Here is a 22,453-nt window from a genome sequence, read left to right on the forward strand (position 1 = left end):
TGCCTTTGGGCAGGGGGCTGGACTCAATCTCCCGAGGTCCCTTCCAGCCCTGATGTCTATAAAATCTATGAAAACCCTGACTGAGCTGGTCCCTACCCACTTCTAACTAGCTTTCAAACTGGGCAGCCTGCCCCTCCATGGACCAGCCAACACCCTGGACCCACCAGCCCCTCCCCTCTGACTTATTTCTAGCTGCCCAGCAATGCTTGCATGTGCTGTTCCAAGCTTGGGTTTAGACAGGTTTAAACCAAGCCACCTAAACTGAGCTAGGTCCTGCAAATGTTTGTTTATATACTATGAGTAAATCAAAGTGTGTGGGGAGGGGAGAGAGTTCTAGGTCACAGTGAAAGAATCTAAAATTTGTGATAAAGTTATAAGGATTGTGTAGTTCAAAAAGAGAAGTACTGGTAGAGAATATGAAATTTCTACTGTGTTTGGGATGTGGGATTAAGGCAGGGAGATATACTAACCATGGTATTTTTCCTTGTGTGTATGGGGAGTGGGGGAATGGTACTATGATTGTGGAATTCTTAAAATGGGACAAACGGCCTTCACTAACATTTTGAATACGCTAATGATGCGAGAAGAGTGAGAAAATATGATACAATAGGATGGGTAGTGGCTCAGCAGAGACAAGAAAAATAGATCAATGAAAGTAAAACAAAATGCATTTCTGTTAGCCAACAAGTGGTTCTTCAACAAATCCAAGTAAAATCAGGTGATAGATATCAACTAGTTAGGCTATTTAAACACTTAGGACTATTAATTACTAACACCAGTTTGACAGGGGGGAAATAAAGAATAGGTACAAAGCAGCAATATGTGATAATTTTTAGCTCCAATCATCTGTTCAGAAAAGCAACGTTTCAGATATAAAATGACCATGCCTATTGATTTACATGTTCCATGACCTGGTCAATTACTAAGAAGAAAGAAAGCCAGCTAAACATTCAGTATGAAAATAAAAATTAATTTGGGGGCCGTAAGGGAAAATAATGTGTACAGAAGATCTGACAGGGATTTGTGGGAGGCATGTGAAAAATAAATTCTAATATACATAGTTGAATTCTCAATGACTTTCAGTGCACAGTGTGGTTAGGATGAACTGAAAGCAAGGCAAAGCATTTCATGGAATGCCATTCTTATTGTTTTCAACCTCATGACCAGCCCAGGGGAAAATGGAGGGGTCAATGCTAAATAGAACATAAGCACTCTTTCATGTGAATTATCAGAAGAGGGAAAAATACACTTTTGACAGAAAGAAATGAGGGCAAACTGAGATGATACTAAGGACATTTAGAGTTTAAAGCACCAGGGAAGAGGGCTAGTAATTAAAATGTCAAAAGCAGAAAAGAAATTAAGTACTAAAAATACAATTTCAAACCAACCTATTCTGGAAGAGGGAAAGAATCAACAGCCATATAGTTTCAGTCATGGTTTCAATGCATCTATTAAATGCATTTATATTTTATGAAGAACTTGGCTTAGAATAGTACTGGGCAAAATTTTCTTCATGTATACTAAATTATTTCTCAAAGGTAACCAAAATACGTACTAAACAAATAATGCCAGTTTTCATCCTAAACCTCTGAGAATGTTGTTCATACCTCTAAAAATGGGGGGGGGGGAACTAACTCAGCTAAAAGTTTTCCTTCAAGGGAGTGTAACAATAAAGGCCATTATTATTTTGTACATTGGTCTACTACTACAAACAGCTTAGGTTTTTAATAAGAATGCAAGAAGAAGAAAGTGACAAGTACTGTCAATGTGCAAATCTCCTTTTTCTATATGGCTTTGTTAATTTACAAACTCAAAAAAACCTTTCAAGGGTGTAGAACATTAAATTAATCTACACCTAAGTATTCTTTCCCTATGCATCAGTGTAATGAAGACTTGTTAGGGTTTTTTTCACGCTAACTGCACTTAATCATATGCAACACATATGGGGAAAAGACAGTAGAAGTCATTAGGATGAAAACATTTTATGTTTCTCTACCCCCTACAAAGACAGCCTCAAGGGAAATAGCATTCAAGATATGCGAACCATCGTCTCCATGAACAATATCCAGCTATCCAACTGATTGACAAGTATTTTAATCCAAGCGTTTTCATTCCCATACAGATTACTCACAAATCTACCAGACGGTCACATTAGTTTGCAAGGGACTACTTCTTTATATTACATAGCCTCCAGACTTTATCCTTTCCATCACTACAGTCTATCTTTCTTCCTCTCTCTTATTCTTTGATATCACTTACTGCATAGTTTCTTAACCCAGGGGCATGCAAACACAGGCAGGTGGTACATGGTCACCAAAAACCCCCATAGCAAGGGGACACTACCAGTCCCCCCGCTGCCACTGGGTTCACATCTAGCCACTCACCCCCCACCCCCAAGCTGGCCACAGGCTGCTGCAGGAGGGGAAGGGTAGGCACATAGTGTAGCAGCGAGTGCAATAGGAGCAGGGCACTGCCCCGCTCCCTCCTGCACTGTGGGGATTGCCCCACAACCCGGCCTGAGACCCAGTTCACCGAGCATGGGAGGGAGCAGGCTGCCACTGCCGGCTGGGGCTGGCAGCGGCACCAGGTTCTTCCCAGTGCTCAGGGTGGGCTGCAGTGATGGGAGGGGGGCTGCTACCACCCCAGTATTCACCCTAGCCCTCCCCAACATGTTCCCCCAGTGCCACCACTGAACACCAGAAAAAGCTGGGTGCCGCTGCCGGCTCCTGCCTGTAGCCAGCCTGGGCTCTGGGCAGCAGGTAGCGGGCACTCTGCAAACAGCTGCTCCGGGCTCCACAGCCCCTGCCTGGGTAGCTGCAGCAGGCAGGCTGCAAACAGCAGCACTTGGCTCTGCAGCCCCGGCATCCACTCCATGCTGGCAGCGACTGCATGTGCCTCAAAGCAGAGAGCGGAAATAGGGTCTGAGGCAACACACTCTCTGCTCAGAGGTACTTGTGCAGTCACTAGTGTGGAGCAGACGCCGGAGCTACATAGCCCAGTGCAGCTGTTTGCAGCCCGCCCTCTGCCTGCTGCAGCTACCCAGAGCCCAGGCTAGCCACAGGCAGGTGCTGGCACCAGCACCAGGCTTTTCCAGGCTGCACTGCCTCGGGGCATCCCCCACCTCCAAGGTGCGGGATGCTGGAGCCCAGAGCAGCTCTTTGCAGACAGCCCAGGTTCTGGGTAGCTGCTGCCAGCCACAGAGCCTGGGCTGCTTGCAGCAGGCCTTGCAGCCTCCCAGCCACCAGCTGGGAACAGCCTAGGCTTCACAGCTGGCAGCAGCTGCCTCCTTGTCCGTCTCTCGCTCTCTTTTCCTCTTCTCCTCCCTCCCTCAGTCAAATTTGGTGCACTACACATTGCACAGTGCTTTAATTCCCCAGTAATAATTTGGCGTGCTGTGCTTTGTGCAGCACTGGGTTCAGCTGTCCTAGCTTTGGTCAACATCACCTCTAGCCCAGGTACATACTTGAGTTGCGTACCCCTTGTATAAAAGGTGGAAACCCTACCCACATCAGATCAGACATCTCTCATATCATGGCCTTATATACACAGCCCTTCTTCCTACATATGGCACACATTAGTCTGTAAATTTAAAATCCCCTGGAAAATTAAGTGTTAGGGTACTCATTAAAATTTTCAGAAGTTAAGGGGTACCTGCTACTTAAAAGGCTGAGAAACACTGATTTACTGCAGTTCGAATCAAACCCTTTCAAAAGATTATTATATCTGGTATTTTTGGCCAAGGACATGATAGAAACTACCAACTGCTAAATTTAAAAAGCAGAACATGACCACCAACTTCTAGAGGTCCTGAAAAAAAGAGTGTCCAGACCATAAGCAGTTTTTGTAAATTTAATCACAGATCTTAAATTTCAGATAGCAATACAAGCACTTACCATACATTAAAACAGTTCTTTCTGAAATTCTTAGCACCAGTTTGCCTAACTCAGGTAATTAAGATGAACAAGTAGTTCCTCTGAGTAGGCTGCTTACATCACTCTCTCAACACAAGGGAAGCAAAAGCCAAAGATTTGCGAACAATGCCTCTCCATTGCTGTGTTGTGACTGGCTAGCAGTCAAGTGCTCCTTGGCTCCACCTCCAGGTATGCCATGCAACAGAGCTATGCCAGTACAGGTAGATCACTAAGATGCCAGAAAGAAAGCTAGTCTGACTCATTTCCCCTAGGGAACAAAGGAAAAGCATAAAGTGAATGGAGATTCCCTGCATTACCAAATCCAATTCCATAGTATTAACATACAAGTAATGTGAGGAATGTGTGTTGTGTGCATGGTGAGGTGTCTTGCCCTATAGGACATTTCTGCTTGCTCATGTTCTGTGTTTAATATGCATCTTTGTTTTGAAAAGCAGAAAAATAAATCAAAGAAATGCACCTTACATTGAGAAGAGAAAGTGGTGAGGTTTCTGATCGTCATGATTTGTAGGAATTTGTTCTCCCCCCTAGAAAACCCCACCTCCCATAGAGACAAGCTTTGCCTTTATTGTAGTAAACTTCCATTCATTATGCAAGTGAAATGTAAACTATGGTCTTCATCTGAGAAGTGTAGGAGATTTTTTTTTATATATACCTTGGGCCCTAAGGGAGAGAGAAGCCTGAAGACAATTTCCAAGACCTCGATCTCAACAAGAAACCAGCCTAAAGAATGTAAGCCAGTTTTCATGCATTATATTTTAGGACACCACTCCTACCACATTGTCTCAAATACAACACATACCTCCCCCTCCTCTCCCCCCCCCAGAAAAAAAAAAAAACGCAATTGGAAATTTTAATGCACATTATATGCACAAAATTCAGTAAGAACAGTTTCTGCCAGTTAGCAGACAAAAGCGAAAGTAAAATCTGCATGTAGTTCAGACACTGGAACAATGGGCAGGTTTGGGCTCAGCTTCCCACCTGCTGCTACTTAGTTGTTTGCTACAAGGAAAGATTATTTTTGAAAGGCAGAATGAAGGAAAAAAAGTAAGTAGAGATTTTGTTTTGGGGTGTGTTATGGGCAAGAACATGCAGCATAGGCTGTCCCCAATTCCAAATAGTAACGTGACAGTCCAGATGCTTCAGGTGTACTTGGTGGTGTCTCTGACCTCCTATCCAAATGTGTGCTGTCTGATCCACCATGAAAGTCACTTTCAGATCTTTCAGTTATTGACCATTCATTTTATTGCTGTTCTGAATTTTCCACTAGTTACTCTGGACTGCTCTTTTGACACAACTCCATGGTGTCTGTGTCAGTCAAATCTTTCCTCAGTTACAACATGCCTTTGCTTCCTCCATTCACTCCACTTTTCTCAGATACTCAACCTTGCCTTTTCTCTGGTATTCACTTTATGAAATAAGAGGGGGAATAAGAAGAGAATACTCTCTCTCAAACTAGTAGATTGAGTGAGAGACTGGGGGTTTAGAGGCTCCCACCTTGGTGGGCAGCTCCAATCCATGCCCCACCCATGCAAACTAGGCAAACCCCAGACTGGAGCTCCCTCCCCTCCCTTTCCCCCTCCCATCCTGCAAACAGCACCAGGGCGGGGGGCAGGGGGGGGGGGGGCGCTGAGCTAGGGAACAGAGGCTGCAGATGTGCAGTTCCGCCTGGATTGGCTGTAAAGTGGAGCTCAATTCCTACCTCCCCCTCCATAAACAAAAAGCAAACAGCTATTGGGGTGGGGGTTGGGGACAGTAGGAACCTGCACATCTGTCAGCACCTATGGTTACAGAACTTATGTTACAAAGTGGTAGAAAAATCTCAGTTTCTTTAATGATATAGCAGTTAGCATTTTTCATAAATAGTTCCAAAGAAAATGATACAGTCAAAAGAGCTTTTTTCTTAGAAATCAAACTTTCACAAAATGCTTACAACAAGTTCACTTTTGTGAACTTTTCTCAATATTAACACAATATTTGTGATCAACAAATTAGTGCATCTTTCTTATAAAAACTATTTTGATTGCCTAATTATTTTGTTTGAAAAAAACTCCAGTGAAAAATACACTTCAGTAAATAAAAGCTTTGAAAATGATGTTTGCAGTGCGATTGATGAATTTTGCAAAAATAAAATGCAGCAAGGAATTTTTTTTATGGGTTTTATTTTATAATGTGTGAAACATATTTACAAAGTTATTTACAGTTTTAAGCAGTTCCATTCAAAGCAAATAGTGGGGAGGAGGCACCTTGGTAGAAGGGTGCATTTAAAAGTAGCATTCGTGGATTGCAACAAATAATCTATTATATATTTGAAATGTATTGAAGGAATAGTCTACAAAAGTAGAGACAATGGTTTCCATAGAAACAAGAAGCTTTTATAGAAAGTTACTCATTGCTTCCATGTCCCAAAGCCATATGAGTTGTTATATAGAGCATGTACTCAATATAAACAAATTTTGCTCCCTACCTTTTAACACAATTGAATTAAGCTTACTAACAAGATCCCCATTGTTATTTATTCAGTTTAGTGTACATTATGGACCCATTCGTTACCAAGTAAGTGTGCAGGTATTCCATTATTTTGGCACTGATTTCTGACTCTGGAGACTAGCTGCGCAATGAATATCTAATTAAGAGAAACTGCTGTTCAGCAAAATGCTATATATAGGGTTCAGGTGAGTATAATCAGTTACAAATAATTTAAATAAGAACAAGCAGAAAACACTCTGTTTGTCCATAATTTCAGGAAGGTCTAGCATGTTTTTCCTTACTTAAGGTTGTCATTTATAACACTATTTCCAGGAAAAACAAGCACAGATTAAAATTTATAAGAATTCAAAACAGGAATATTACATTTTATGCCTTTATTTTTTCTAAATTTCATGTTCTAGACTTTCCCTCAGTAAAATTTTCATTTATCCTCCAGATTACAAATCAAGCAAGGAAAAAAAGGAAGAAAATTGTCTAACTTAGAATAATTGAATAACATTTGATCTATCATACTGCAATATCTAGAAAAAAGTATAACTTCAATTAGTTTCTAAGTATTTTAATGGCTCTCATGGTTAATGGTTCTCACTGTTCCTTAGCCTTCAAAAGCTTAATCTTGCATGTTATTTATATTTACTAGTAATGTTTCTTCCACATTATATATGTTGTGTAAAGAGCAAAAAGGGCAGTGAAACAGGCAACAGAGGCCTAGTAGATGAAAAATCTAAAAACTACAGCAATTGAGATCAAGTAAATTGCTTTTTTGAAGAAAAAAAATAAAGAAGTATTTAAGAGATTGTATTTACTCTGTAACAGGGGGCCTACCGGGCCTATCTCTGCATGGCCCACCCACCTGTTCTTGGGCTAAATGCCCGTCTTCTCGTCCACCACACCTTCGTCTTAATTGATTAATTAATAGATGTAATTAGGCAGGAGGCTGCCCATTTACTGCCCTGCTGCTAGGGGGTGCTATCTGCGGCTCCATTCCTCCCCTACACCGCAGCCCAAGCCTCACTGATGACATCAATGTTCTCATACGCACCAGTACCCCACAATGGGGCCCAGAATCCTGCTGTAGGACCCCCCAACTGAGTTCCTTCCTTCAGGCGGACTCTGCCACCATCATACCGGGCCATACATCTTCCTGCCACATGCAGCCCCTGCTCACATTGGGGGGGGTCAGGCCCCCCCGCTCACACACTGCCCCCCCCTCACACTGGGGGCTCCACACTGCTCATAACGCCCCCTTTACTCAGGGTCTCAGAGCTTCCCTCCACAGGTGGTCTCAGGTGGCCATAGCCATGCCTGGCCCCAACTCTCCTCCTTGGGGTCTCGAACCCCCACAGGGCTCAGGTGGCCTTAGCCACACCTGGCCTCCAACTCTCCTCCTCGGGGCTTGTACCCCCACAACTACCTCTGGTGTACCACCACCCACCCAAAGTTGAGGGCTAGGGGTTAAGGCACCCTGACCTGCCTCTCACCAGGGTGCTCACTGGTCTGGCATTTCCTGGGGGCTCCCACGCCATTGGGAGCCCCACCAGGCCACCCACTCCTGACAGGGTGTAGTTTCTGGTTGTACTCAGGACCAGGAGCCTCCTACCATCCCCTACAACTCCTCCCTTACCTCCAGATGAAACTCAGCAGCCCTCACGCCAGGCAATGTTGTTGCCTTCCCTCCAGCAGCCAAACTGCCTTGTTTATGTAGGCAGCCCTAAGCCTAAAATGGCTGCCCTCATTAGGCACCTGGAGACTGCCAGCTCCAGGGCCTTAAAGTGGCAGGCACACATAGTGCCCTGCCACATACTCGCATCCAAGATGAGGTCACCCTCTATCCAACAACCAGGAGAAATCCCCTCATCTTGGATGCGAGTATGTGGAGGGGGAGCCAGGGCAGGATGCTACTGCAGCTCTGACTTCAGCCCTCAGTCCAGGTCAGGGCAAGGGTCAGAGCTGCAGTAGCTACCTCCCACCCTCCTGCCTGCCCCCTCTCCCCTTGCTTATTTAAGGTACACCTCCAACTCTGTTCCCTCCCAGGGCATGAAACACATGGAAGCTCCTAACACCTCCCCAGCCACACAGCAGTATCTGGGGGCTAGGGCAGCCTTGGCCACTGCTACATGGCTAAGCAAGAGCCCGAGCTTCCATATGCTCTATACCTTGAAAGGGAAGCAGTGGGGCAGGAAGGAGGAAGGGGAGAAGGGGGACAGGGTTTGTGAGGGAGCTGGCAGGAGGCACAGGCAGCAGAGGTCTAGGCACCACAGTGGGGAGACAGGCTATCGGGGGGGAGGGAAACAAGTGCTGGTTTGGAACAGAAGGGTTCCTTCCCTGCCACTGGTTTCCCTGCTGCAGAAGTGGGGCTAGGGTGGAGGATGAATTTAAAATGACTCTCCAATAATTAGATTATATACATGGAAAATAATTAAAACCTTTTAGTATGGCTATAGAATGAATACTCAACACAGCACAATTCACTCATTGAATGACTTTTTGTTAGGTACCCAGGAAGACCTGAATATAAATCTCCACGATTGAAAGATATTACTGATAAAGATACAGGGTTCATTTTCATGACACATACTGAAGTATTATTCATGAAATGGATCAAAATAAAAGTACAACCACTATTTTTAATAAGAGTGTATCACAACAGAATACACCCTAGAAATCTGCCCTCAGCTGCACATGTGCAATCCATCAGGACAGTTTGAACAGCTTTAAATAAAAGTGAGCACTGACTGATCATCACATAAAATGCTTGTCATTTAAAATACTTATTAACAGCAAAACACTCTCAGAAATATACGATTGTACTTGCATTTTTTATTCTTTTTGTCCTCTTCAAATAATTGATTAAAAACTTACATTTCTGTTCAAAATTCCCATCACCAGAATATATCTGGTAAAAAGAATGTTGTGGAAAGCACCAAAATGAGATTTTGTCCATGAATCCAATTTTCTCGTTATCTTCTTTTAATAGATAAGGTATCTTATTTCATCTTATAAAAACTAACACAACAAATGTGCTATGAATTTGGCATGGCATTTGCAAAGATGTCAGACATATCCATGGAAAATGCCTTGAGCTACTAAGAAAGTCATGGCAATTTCTAAATACCCTAGAGCAATGTAAGTACCTTAGAGTATAATTGTGTCAATGCATTAGTGTTCGGTGACATCAGTATCCTTGCCTGAAGTTTTTGGTTCAGGTGAAGGTTTGTATGTATTCATAAACAATTTTCAAATACTTAGAAGCAAAGATAGGAAACTGAATTACTATAGTTTCCATAAAGAGGAACATTCCATGTTTTATGATCTCTAACAGATTTTCTACTACAACAAAGGTATGTTTTAAATGCATACAATAATATTTTATTTATCTTATTTTAATTAAACTGTTAACAGCTTATTAATTTTTACTTTTGTGGTTTCTCTGGGTTCCAGTTTCCCATCCTTTCTGTTGAATGGGTAAATACATGTATTAGAGTAAACAGATGTTTGGAGTTGCAGTGTCACAACTGATACAGATTATACTCAACTCTGCTTAGACTTGTCATTGAGCCCAAGTTTTACAGTCTCATTACTTTCACATTACTTCAATCAGAGAAGGGATTTGTATGTGAAAATGAACTGGCTAATATTATTTAAGGTTTTGATACTATGCCCATCACATTACTTGCAGATCTTCCAAGGACAAATAAGCAACGTGACTATCATTTATCACAGGCAGTTTTTCTCCATTCCTCCCTACAAGGCAACTGTATTGTTAGTTCTGCAGCACTAAGGGTGCTTATACACATGACAGGGATTTAGTCCTCAGGGTTTTATTCTGTGTTCCCTACATTGAAATGGTGGGGAATAAAACCCTAAGGACTAAACTGTTTCAATTTTTCCATCATGCTACAGTGAGGGGCCTGATTCTTTTTTTTCTTTTTTTGTCAGAGCCAGAGCCTGCCAGTGGCCAGGGGATGAGCTGCCAGTGGGCTGAGCAGCCCGTGAGCTACAGGGACCCTGGTCCTTCTCTCCATGGTATTGGTGCCCCCTGGGGCCACCCGGGCAGGCTACTAGTGGGCCTGATCCAGCTCTTTCCCAACCCCAAACTGGGACAGCCCCAGCCTGCTAGCAGCCTGTCCAGGTGGCCCCAGGGGGTGCCACTACTGTGGAGGGAAAGAACAGGGCCCCCCACAGCTCAAGGACTGCTCATCCTGCTGGCAGCTCATCCCCCAGCTGCATGAGAGGTGGGAAGGCTCCTTACCATTTCTGCCTTCAGCAGGCTCCTGTGGGCAGGCTCCTCCAGAAAAAAAAAGATCAGGCCCCTTGTTGCTTCTGCTTTCAGAATATGGCAGGATACCCAAGGCTGCCTGTGAATGGGCTGGCTTGCCCCTGGGGCAGCATGGGAAGGCAGGAGGAGGGCAGCTGGAGAAGGCAGCAAGGATGGTGCACAAGGGCCACCAAGGTCAGCTGTTAGCTGGCTGGGTGCTGCCCCAGCTCAGAAGCACCAGATCCAACTCTTCCCCAAGCCCACCCAGGCTTCCAGTGCACTGCACATTATTCCCACCACCTTCTCTGGCTGCCAGCACACCCAGCTTGCCTCTGGGGCAGTGGGGGGAGGTTGCAAGAGGGAGTGAAGGTGTCCAGAGAAGGGAATGGAGACAGTGCACGGGGAGCTGGAAGCCGGGACAGGCTTGGGGAAGTGTTATATCAGAAGCCTCCGAGCTGGAGGCGCACCTGGCCAGCTAGCAGCCCACCCAGGCTTCCATCACCCCATGCAACATCCCCACTGCCTTCTCAGGCCACCAGCAAACCCAGACACCCTCTTGCTGCCTTCCTGTACTGCCCCAGGGGCAAGCTAGCCCATTCTCAGGCAGCCATAAGAGCCTGCTGAAGGCAGCAGTTGGCAATAGGCCCAATCCTTTTTTTTTTTCTTTTTTTTTTGTGGAGCCTGCCACTTCTCCCACAGCCAAGGAGCAAACTGACAGCTGCATTGTTGCAATTTGCAACATTGCAAACTCAACTACATTAGGATGTAGTTTAGTTGCAACAATGCAAAATCATTTAAAAAACCCCAAACCCTTGCATGTGTATAGTGGGATGCTATTAAGCCACACAATGGCATATTCATTACATGCACACGGTAATGACATCATGTGTACAAGTGCCCTATGTTTTTAATTAGTGGAGGAATTCTCTAGCCAAGTTGTAGACTATTTCCTCATTATAATGGAACCTTTTGCTGGTCCTACTCACCAGTTAACATTAGAATGCCATCGAAAAAAATTCTCCTTCTACAGTGAGTTGTATTGAAGTGGGGGCTGGGCTACAATAGAAGCTGTTTAATGCTGAAGTCAACTATGAAGGGCACAGGGCACATGTATAGGCACATGTACTTCCAAAGCCATTTCAAAAGCAGAAGAAGGACTCTTGCTCTGAACCAGGCAGCAGGTGTTATATTCTAACACTTAACTTGTTGACAATCTAGGAATAATTCAAATGTGGCAGCACTTCTCCAATTTTAACCCTGGGTGCAGCAGTCTTCAGCTGGAGCTGTTTTGCTCACATGCATCATTCCTGGCTTGTTGAAATGTAATAGCTGCTGTGCACTCCAGATCAGCAGTGCCCATTTTAAAATGGCTCCAAATGTATGTGTGTCCATTTACTCAGACACTATCATTTTTAAAACCTGACTGGGGCCAAGTACAGACAATCCAAAAGCCAGAGGCTGAATTGATTCAATCTTCACAGGTTAGTCTAAGTTGCGTAGATTAAGCCAATAAGCAAGTGAACAGACATTCACTTTTAATTCCAGAAATGCAGCTACATGGTCTGCAGTGGCTTAGATCTGAAGTGGAGGGTGCTAGGGCACACCTCCTTTCTCAGATGGAGCAGACAGCTTGGGCCAATGCTAGCCTCCCCACTCTGCATGGGGGGTTTGCAGGGGAGATGCAAAGCATCCTAGGATGCTGGGGAATTGTGAGATAACTTCAATGGAGGGGATCTGGGGCAGAAGTTCAATAAACTGATTTAACTTAAATCAATTGAGTCTAATTCTACATCCATCCAGGTTTATCTTAAACCAATTTTGGCCACTTTGAAAGCAGTTTGTGTGTACTGAACTTCAGCTGTGTTATACATTTGACCTGGTTTCCGATCACTTATACCAGTTTGTGTCAGTTCAGTCCCTAGCCTAGGGGAGAATATATGGAAATCTTGGAAAGATTATAGCACAACAAGTTATAATAAAAAAACTAATAAGGCATATATTCTATTTTTTTTTTACAAAAAAAATTGGTAAGAGTCTAAGAAGCAGATTCTGTCATCCAGTGAATATAAGTAAACTGCTAAAACTGATTTGAGGTTACAGTACATTTCAGAATCCCATAGATGAGTAGGAGATGCATTGTGTGCTCAAGAAAAGTTTTGTCTTTTCCTGTTCCCTTTTTAAAAAATCATTTTCTCTAAAAAAAACCAAACTTCTCCAAAATAGAATCTTAATGCTTTATAGGACCAAATTAATCCTTTACATGAGTGTACTAAAGACTGAGGGACAAAACTGGCAGACTAAATTTAGCTTTGACTACACAGAAGAGCTTGAAAGATACACCAACCCCTCATTAATACAATATCAAGTAAAATGACTTATTAGGAAAAAATCATGGAACCTGAAATTAATTTTGGTCTTGAAACCATTATCATTATAACTAACATTCAAGACTACATTTGAAAAACCAACATGGAAAATAAAAAGTATATTGTGAATGGACTTTAGCAAAGTTGCTTTACTTTGGACCACTTTAGACTTCTTTACAATCAAGAATCTCATATATAAAGTAATAAAAATTACCTAACAAAAAAATAAGTCAATTGGGAAAAGTGCTTGAAGTCTAAATATTTAACTATTTTCCACAAATAAAACTTGAATTATTGGCAAAAAAGTCACTTGCTCTTCAATTAAGGGGCAAAAAACCCCAAATGGCTTGAAAGTTTCATAATTGAAAACATAGCACTTTGCTTCATCTCTAGCATATTTGCAAAGGATGGTCCGAACGTGATCTTTAATTCATTGAAGTCTTCCACCTAAATGTAATTTTGCAAGCTGTTCAAATCAAGGTGGCAATGCAGTCAGTACCACACTTTCCAGTAACAAATGAATGTTCTATCAAGTGAACAACATGCATGATAATCATCCATCCTTCTACCTTTGCTCTGTAAAAGTAACAAGAGAACATCGTCGTTGTTTGCCCTCTTGCTGACAAGGAAAAAGCTATCCTGTAATAGGTGGCAGAGGAAGACCTCTTCCCACACCAGGTTAAAGAAGAAAAAAATCTAATTTCAAAATTCATTCCTATTAGCATAGGGGGAAATTCTGCATTATGTATTTTATTATTTTCCTCTTATGTTCCTAAGATTAAATTTCATAAAAGTTTTTAATTGAAAAAACAGTTGGACTACTCGGTAGATTATATTCTGCTCTAAGATAGGAAAGGTCTGCCAGAAATTTCAGTATTTGTCAGCTGGATCTAGATAACTTGCCAAGCATTTAAGAGTTTCATGTTAAGAGTTCTTAACAGAGCATGTTAATTGATTCTTTCATTGTTTCAGTGATCACAAAGCAATGCTGAATATACTCAGCTTGATTGTAATGTTCTACAGCCAATAACCTTAATCAACATTTAAAATGATAGCATTATTCTAAATTAACCAAAAATCAAGCTAATAGTCATGTTGTCATGTTCTAAGCGGTGTGTTTAATGTTTTCTTTGGAAGGTTTAATTTCAAATTGCCTTGATTATATACATCATTGCTATTATTTGGCAGCAGTGCTGAAGCAGGTGCCAGAAAAATGAGTCAGGCTGTGCTGAAATATAACCCACACATCTCTATTCTGTATGTGTGGCTATTGATTTGTGTGACACACTTGATTGATAATCTCTACGTCTCTCTTTTGTAAAGTGAAGTTGCATGTTTCTGAGATGGTGTCTCCCACAAATAATCTAGTCTAAACTTAAATATCCAACCTAAACTTACAGCATAAAACAGTAGAATTTAAAAATATACTAGATAATTTAATTACTAGCCTACATACTAGCAGAGCAGAATTTATTTCTGCAGTTCACATTAAACATAATTTAACATTGCAACTGACTGCTTACACCTGAGTCTTATTCAGTATGGCCCACATTCAACTACACAAGTCCAGTACTTAAAAATACAGGCACAAATTTTGCATTAGTGAAAGATGTCAAACTGCACTGACTCCAGTGTAGTTGAGGCCTCTTATCCCAGCAATTTACTGGATCTATGGATCTCCTACACAGAGGTCAGACTATATGATACACTGCCAGTGGAAAAGCAGTCCTTGTGCGTTTGTACAACTCATAGCACAGTGGGAATCTTAAATGCTGCTGCAAAGCAAATACAATCGATGCATCTCCAGCTAAACCAAAGAAGTGATTCTTCCACTATACTCCTTTAACAAGGACATGGACAAGCTTGAGAGTCCAGAGAAGAGCCACCTGTATGATCAGAGACTTGCACGGCATATGAGAAGAGGCTGAAGGACCTGAGACTCCTCAGCCTGAAAAATTCAAGGCTGAGAGGGGGACTTGGTAGCAACTTACTGTTACATTCAGGAGTACATCAAGGGCTCGGTGAACAGCTGTTCACCAGGGTACCCTTTGGGAAAACTAGGAGTAATGGCCACAAACTCCTGGAAGACTGTTTCAGACTCAACAATAGGAAAAACTTCTTCACAATTAGGGTGTCCAGACTGTGGAATAAGCTCCCTGCAGAGGTGGTGCAATCACCCACCCTGGAAATCTTCAAGAGGAGATTGGACAGTCACCTTCCTGGGGACACTTGACCCCAGTTGTCTTTCCTGCTTGGTACAGAGGGCTGAACTTGATCTTCTGAGGTCCCTTCCAGCCCCTTACAATCTATCAGTCTATCAATCTTAACAGAAACCTTCCTGTCTTTTACAAGCATGCTCATCCCTGAAATTTTCAGAACTACGTTTCTTAGAATTGCTACCTATACTTAAAAACTGAGCATATAGTGATCTGCACAATCATATCACAAGTGCAATGCAACATAAACTTTAGGATGAATTTTTGGCCTGCCAGCTTTCCCTTAACCAAAAAGTAACATGTGATATAAAGGATTTTTCTGACACTTGTTGTAGCTATACCACACTGAAAAGTAGATTAACCAACAGATAGATAAGAAGATTCATCAAAGTGAAGGAAAGTACAGAAGATCTGTACAGAGAGACTGTACAGACATTCAGGAGCAAAACCTTGTGAAGTCATTGATTCATCATGATTTTTTTAAATGTTCCTAATTGTTTTAAGTTTAGCAGAACTAAAGCTCGTTTGACTCCAGGCAAGTGTCTTGATAGCTAGACTGGTTGTGTGGGATGTGTCCATTGTGCCCATGGCTGCCCAAGCCAGTTCAGAGAGGACAGCAAGCTCAGAGCCCAGCAGCCACCTGCATAGGGGTTAGTGTGCCCACAGCTGCCCACCATGCCCCCTGCACAGAGCTTGTTTGTCCATCTGAGCAGGCACCATATAGAGGGCATGGTGGTGGTAGCTACAAGCACACGAGCCCCATGGTGGGCAGCTCCTGGGCTCCAAGCCCACCGGCACCTCTGAGCCAGCCAAGGCAGATGTGGGCATGATGGACTTATCCCATGCAGCCAGTCCGGCTGCCAAGGTGCCTGCCTACAGCTGCAGTGGTGTTGCCTCCACACCACTGCCCAGCCAGCTGCCACCCATGTGCAACAGGCTGAGCATTCACAAAGCAGCAGCCACTTGGGAAGGGCCCTACCTCACCTAGAGCTGAGTGGGGGCTGGCTGTGGGCACTGCTGTTAGTGGGCATGCAAGGGTTAGCCCGGGCCACACTATGGGGGCAGGGCCCTTCCCAGCTGGCTGTGGCTCCATGACAGTCCACCCTGGTCTAGGCATAGGGAGCCGGGACCAATCTGGATGCACAGCTCCTGTGGCCCCAGCCCAAGCCACAGCCAGCTGGGAACGGCTGTACTCCCACAGCCCAACCCACACTGGCCCTTCTGTGCCCACACTCAGCAGCACCTGTGGGCCAGCCCAGCTTAGCTCCCCAGCCCCAGCCTCAGGCAAGGTGGGCGGATGGCAGACCCTGCCTGTGGTTCCCCAGGGGGAGATGGCAGGAAGGGAGAATAAACCTGTACCATGCTGGCATGGGGGCCATGGCAGCTGGTATCTGGCCACGCCCCTGCCCCTGCTCTGGCTAGATATCTCTCTCTCTGGAGCAGATAGCACAGCCCAACCCAGAGCTGAAAACCATGCTGGGATGCTGGGGAACTCTGACTTGACTTAAGCCAGGAAGGGGTCTGGGACAGAAGTTCTTTAAATTGGTTTGACCCGGATCAGTTAAGTCTGATACTACATTCAACCAGGTTTATTTTAAACCAGTTTCTGCCATTTTGAAACTGCTTCATGTGCACTGTACTTCTGTTCTGTTACAGGTTTAAACCAGTTTATGTGTAACTTTTGTCCCTAGCCATTAACTTTACTCACTCTACTTTGTTTTGAATTTTGCTTTTTGAATAAATTAAATGTGCAATTTAATTAAATGTACGCTATTATGGCTAGCAGTGTAATAAAAAGTGAGCCAAGTTATGCTTTCATTTCCAAGTGTGTGTAACATTGAGTTTAGGTGTTCAAGTGACAGTTATATTCTCACTCATGTTCTTGTTCCTATTGGCATTTGTAGTGTCTTACTGTGTTTTCCTAGTAGTCCCTTTATGCCCAACATCTCATGTTCAGCACTGCAGGGTTCAGTTTGCTTGTGGCAGTTTTGCAGCACAGTTCTCTGCCATGAGGAGCCAGAGGCATTCTTGGTTCCTCTCCCTGCACAGGACTGCACTGGGTCAAGTCAGAGGCAGAGCAGGTATAAGTTCTGCATATATGTACAGTAAAAGCTGAGTTATCTGGCACCTTACAAGCCAGCATGCTCTGCTAACCTGCATGCCGGCTTGTAAGGACTTGTAAGAGAAAAGTGAAACTGGAAGTGCCCACTGTGGCACTTCCAGTTTCATGGAGCCCCCACGGCCAGGGGGAAAGCAGCCTGAGTTGCCAAGCTCCCACAGCCTGGGGCATAGCAGCCTGTGTGGATCCCCTCCTCCCTACCCCTCAGGGCCCATGGGGCCTGTGGGAGAGGCAGCGATGTGGCAGGAGGGCTGACAATGTAGCAGGAGGGGCAGTGACACCCCAGATGCAGCGGGACAGGCGGTAGACGCAACAGGATGGGCAAAGACGCCTGTTCGGGCCACTCAGTTATCTGGCATATTTTGTTATCTGGCACCCTCCATTCCCAGTGGAGATAACAAAGCTGTTACTGTACTGAGGGCAACTGGTAAGATCCACCCTGGATATAATTCCAGAGAGTTATAATAATAAATGGCTATTAGTTCAACACAGCAGTGTCCAGAGTGTTGTTGCTGAACTCACAACATATCAGTATTATTATTCATGGTTATCAAAGAGCTGAGAGAAAGCAAGCTCTGAGTAAGTGAGTCTGAGTGAGCTGAGTGAAAGTTGCACATGAGTGAGCGAGTAAGGGCTGCAACATGCCAGGGATGCTAGGTGTGCCTTGCAACTGTAGGTCTGAGAGAGAAAGAGAGATTAGTTTGCTCAGAAAAAGTTGCTTACTGATGTTCATTAGTGATTTGTTCCCTCTGTCCTCTATTGTACATAATTTTCTTAACTGTCTTACTGCATATAATTAATCTTGTGTGCATTATTTTATGGATTTACTCCATGTATTGTTGTCCTTCCTTCTTCCCTGATTTAGTAATATCAAAATCTCAGCCAGACAACCAGTTCTAGTAGTAGTTAGTTCTACTACCAGGGTCTCCTAACCAGACTTAGTTCCAAATTCTTGAACCCCGTCTTGGATTGGCTGGAGTTTATTTGCATAGGAACCTACTTACTTATAAAAGTGTACTGATTATCTCATTGAATATTAATTGGTTGCAACGGCCAACATTAATTATGCAAATAATGTTAACCAGTGCAATCATCCAAGCTAACTATGATGAATACTTGACCCTGAAAAAAAGTTCAAATTACAAATATGCTTGTAAGTGATAATGATACATACACCTGTAGGGCCTCTAATACCAAGAAACAGACTTTCAAGGGTAAGTCCAAGAAAGGTAGAGCACTTCCATTTTGTAAACAATCCTTTTATGATAACTCCTGTTCAATTATTTTGGTTCTATCAATGAAGTTGTTGTAGTTAGAAAGTTTAAAACAAACTAAACAATTATAAAATGTGAAAGTTTTAAGAAAAAAAGTAATGAAAACATTTCTACTGCTTTGTCTTTATTGTCTTGAAGTTTACAAAAAAAAGCACATTGCAGGAGTTTTCTTAGCTAACACTGAATTTTATGTCAATCTACATTTCTCTATACTTGATTAAAACAATAGAAGGGAAGTAGATAGATGTTAAAAGGTTTTAAAAATAAAATGTCTCTATTTGCAGCCAAAGTGAAATTGCAAGTTTTTCAATCATCAAAAAGTCATTTTATGTTGTTAATTACTCAGTTAATGGTGCAATAATTCAAGGGACTACTTGCAAGAGTCAAGGCAAGCAGTATTTGGGCCTAAGGGTAGGAGTATAATTGTCTTAAAAAGAGATAACAATAAAAAAATGCTTAAAGCATGAATGGATTGAATACCATAACTCGTATAATGTCTTCCAGAAAAAAAAGTGCAGCTTTAATGATTTATGTTGTATGTAACTTGCTATTGCAGATAATGGGAACAGACATAAAAAGGACTGGGCTAAACGTAAGGATTTTTATTGAGAGTAGATCATCATAAACTCCTTGTTGTACCCATGCATGCTTATTATGAATGTCGTCATATCACATCAATAGCTGTGTCCTGTTTAGAAATATACACTTCTATTCCTTCTGACTGAGTGTTACCATGTTTCTCAGATTAAAGTAGCAAGGAATGCAGGTTAAATCAAACACTTGATGTCTTCTTCCTCTGTTACACCCAACTGTACAAAATTTCTTCTGCATTTACATTTTTAAGTCATAATAAAACTTGTTAGATTAACAGTTTCATTTTTTTCATTAATCTTCACAAAGAGAATCAACAGGCAATTGTTACAGACTGCAGAAGTACAGAATTTCAGAGATGTTTATCAAACATGACCTACAAGCTTTCATCTGTTTTGTTCCCATTTGTAAAAAGCAGCTTTATGCTTTCTGACAGTAAGCCAATGAAATATGCTTTTTGAAGACTATTTTCAACATTAGCTTCTCACTTGTAGGTTTAAGTGACATGTCTTTTGTTTTCAAGGTAAAAGCCCAGAGGTTCTTGAGCATTCCACTTAGTAGCTAAATAACCTGATAGGAAACCTTTTAGGAATCCTACTAAAGAAAACTGAAAGCTATTAAAAAAAAAATGCAAGTTGTATTAGAGAACATATTTTTTAGGCAATTCCCTGACTTATCATATTGCCTTCGAGTAACCAGCAAAATCCTTAATCTTCCCATTCTCTTATCTTCCTTCTTTCCCTCACCTTCCCCTCAATAAAAAAATAAAACGTGAAGAAGATTCCAGTCGGCCCCAAGAGTGGCCCCTTAGAGCATGTTTAACTCTAAACACAGAACTCTAAGGTTAGGGCATTCTTATATGTTTTCATATGAGCTACATTTTAAATACATACATATAGTAGCTTTATCACTCTCAATTCCATAGATATCTTCCTCTCCAAATGGTCTTCTGAAATCATCCTCAAGCCAACTCCAGAGACAGCTTATGTGAAATAGTGATATTAAATACCTAATATAGCTGTAGCCCCGTTTAATGCAAATTAGACACCAGATGTAAGGAAAAGTCTGCATCAGGTGGCCAGCCAGCTCTCCACAAACTACCAGCAAGTGCTCCAGAAATCACAGTTTCAATTTAAGAAGCAGGGAAAAAAGACTGAGCTAGATCCCTCACTAGTAATAAAACTATCAACATTACACCTGCACTTCCAGAAATGTTATACATTTCATTGAGTGCACCAACTGCCCTGATGGCACATATGTAGGAGAAACGAAACAGCAACTACATACCAGAATGAACATACACCAAAAATCTATCAAAAACAAGAATACCCAGTTACCGGTAGGGGCACACTACTCACAAGAAACCCACTGTCTCTCAAATCTCTCAGTTCTAATCCTCAAAGGGAATTTACAAAACACCTTCCACAGATGAGCCTACAAACTTCATTTCATCAACCTGCTGGATACAAAAAATCATGGACTTAATACAGACACCAGATTTATGACACATTATAACCTTGGATAACTTTGAGAGGGTCCAGAGTAGGGCTATTCGTATGGTTAGGGGTCTGCAGGTAAGGCCCTACGATGAGAGATTGAGGGACCTGGATCTCTCCAGCCTCCACAAGAGAAGGCTGAGAGGTGATCTTGTGGCCACCTACAAATTCATTGGGGGGTGGGACTAAGGAATAGGCGATACTCTGTTTACCAGGGCACCCCTTGGGGTAACTAGATATAATGGCCACAAATTGACAGAACGCAGACTTAGATTGGACATCAGGAAGAACTTCTTTATGGTAAGGGTTACCAGAATCTGGAATGAGCTTCCAAGGGAGGCAGTGCTCTTCCCTGTGCTGGAGGTCTTTAAGAGGAGACTGGGCAAGTACCTGGCTGGGGCCATCTGACCCTATTGCTCTTTCCTGCCCAAGGCAGGGGGTCAGACTTGATGATTTACCAAGATACCTTATGACCCTAAAAATGAAATCTATAACCTGCCTAACATCTGACACCCCAAGTAACCTCTCTACTGTTTACAGCTATGTTCTTATCACCAGGTCTACATTCCGCTTCCCACTCCTTGCCCCAACCTGTCTCTCACCCATTGACTGCCTCAGTTTTCATTTTCACTGACTGGCTCTCTCACATGCATACCAGCCTTTGGCTACTTTTCTATTTCATCCATGAAGAGCACACACCAATTGCAGATAGGTTCATCAACCACAGTCATCACAATACTACCTGAACCTATACTGATAATGCATTGAACATGATGATATCTACCATATTTGTCCATTCTCTTTCCACCCACCTCTTTCCCACACTCCCCAGAGAAGTACATGTGCAAAGTGAACCGTCTTATTTTCATACGGAATTTTGGTTTTAGTTTTGTTTTTTAATAAGCATACACAATGCCACTTATTAATGTTAATGAAGGCAAGATCAGAGAAATGCACTTAGGACAAATGATAAAAATGTCTGTAACAGTCCAATATTCCTGAGGAAGTTCATTCCATGTAAGTGGACCAATTTTTAACAAATATGCCTCAGCTGATCACTGTCTTTATTTGCGAGGTTCTCCTTGCAATATCATGGGCCTAGACCATTCAGCAGCTGGAAAATATCTGGAATCTTCAATTTGACCTGAATGAGATTTACCAAATAAACAAGGACAATTAGCCCCTGCACCACGCCACATTAACATGACTAGACTGCTACTCTAGGGATGAACAAGTGTTCACAGAACTTGGCTCAGGCTTAGACAGCTTAATTTAAGACCCCTAAACCTAAGCCAGGAGTGGAGCATACAGGCATTTGCTGCTTCCTGGAGCAGCATGAACAGCCTGAGGTAAGTAACTCAGGAAGTGGGGAGGGTCTGGCAGGTCCATAGAAAGGCTACCTTGTCAGGAAGTGTAGCCAGGGATCTAAAAATAGTTTGATCAGGGGAGGGGTAGAGAGTAGCACAGGCCTGGGGCAATAGCACGTGGCTGGGCCTTCCCAATCCCTGGACTGTGCTGTGAATGCATGGAAGCATTCACTAGGCTGGGTTAACCTTCTCTAAGTTGGGTTAACTTTTTATCAATCTTAAGTTAAGTGAACTGACTTTAGCTTGGGCATGCCATTTTTAGGACAACCTAAGTCCTGTGAATGCTTGCACACTGGGACATTTAGATTGACCTAACCTATGACTTAACCTACACTTGTATATACCCT

At 42.7% G+C, this 22,453-nt stretch overlaps 1 protein-coding gene across 1 annotated transcript in view; it reads right to left on the minus strand.

Annotated features, from left to right (window-relative positions):
* The window catches only part of THSD7A (thrombospondin type 1 domain containing 7A), a 519,106-nt gene that overhangs the window by 460,652 nt on the left and 36,001 nt on the right, over positions 1–22,453 (minus strand). The window lies entirely within an intron of this gene.

This window comes from Crocodylus porosus, unplaced genomic scaffold (genome assembly GCF_001723895.1).
Source record: "Crocodylus porosus isolate Cpor-Errol unplaced genomic scaffold, CroPor_comp1, whole genome shotgun sequence".
NCBI lineage: Eukaryota > Metazoa > Chordata > Crocodylia > Crocodylidae > Crocodylus > Crocodylus porosus.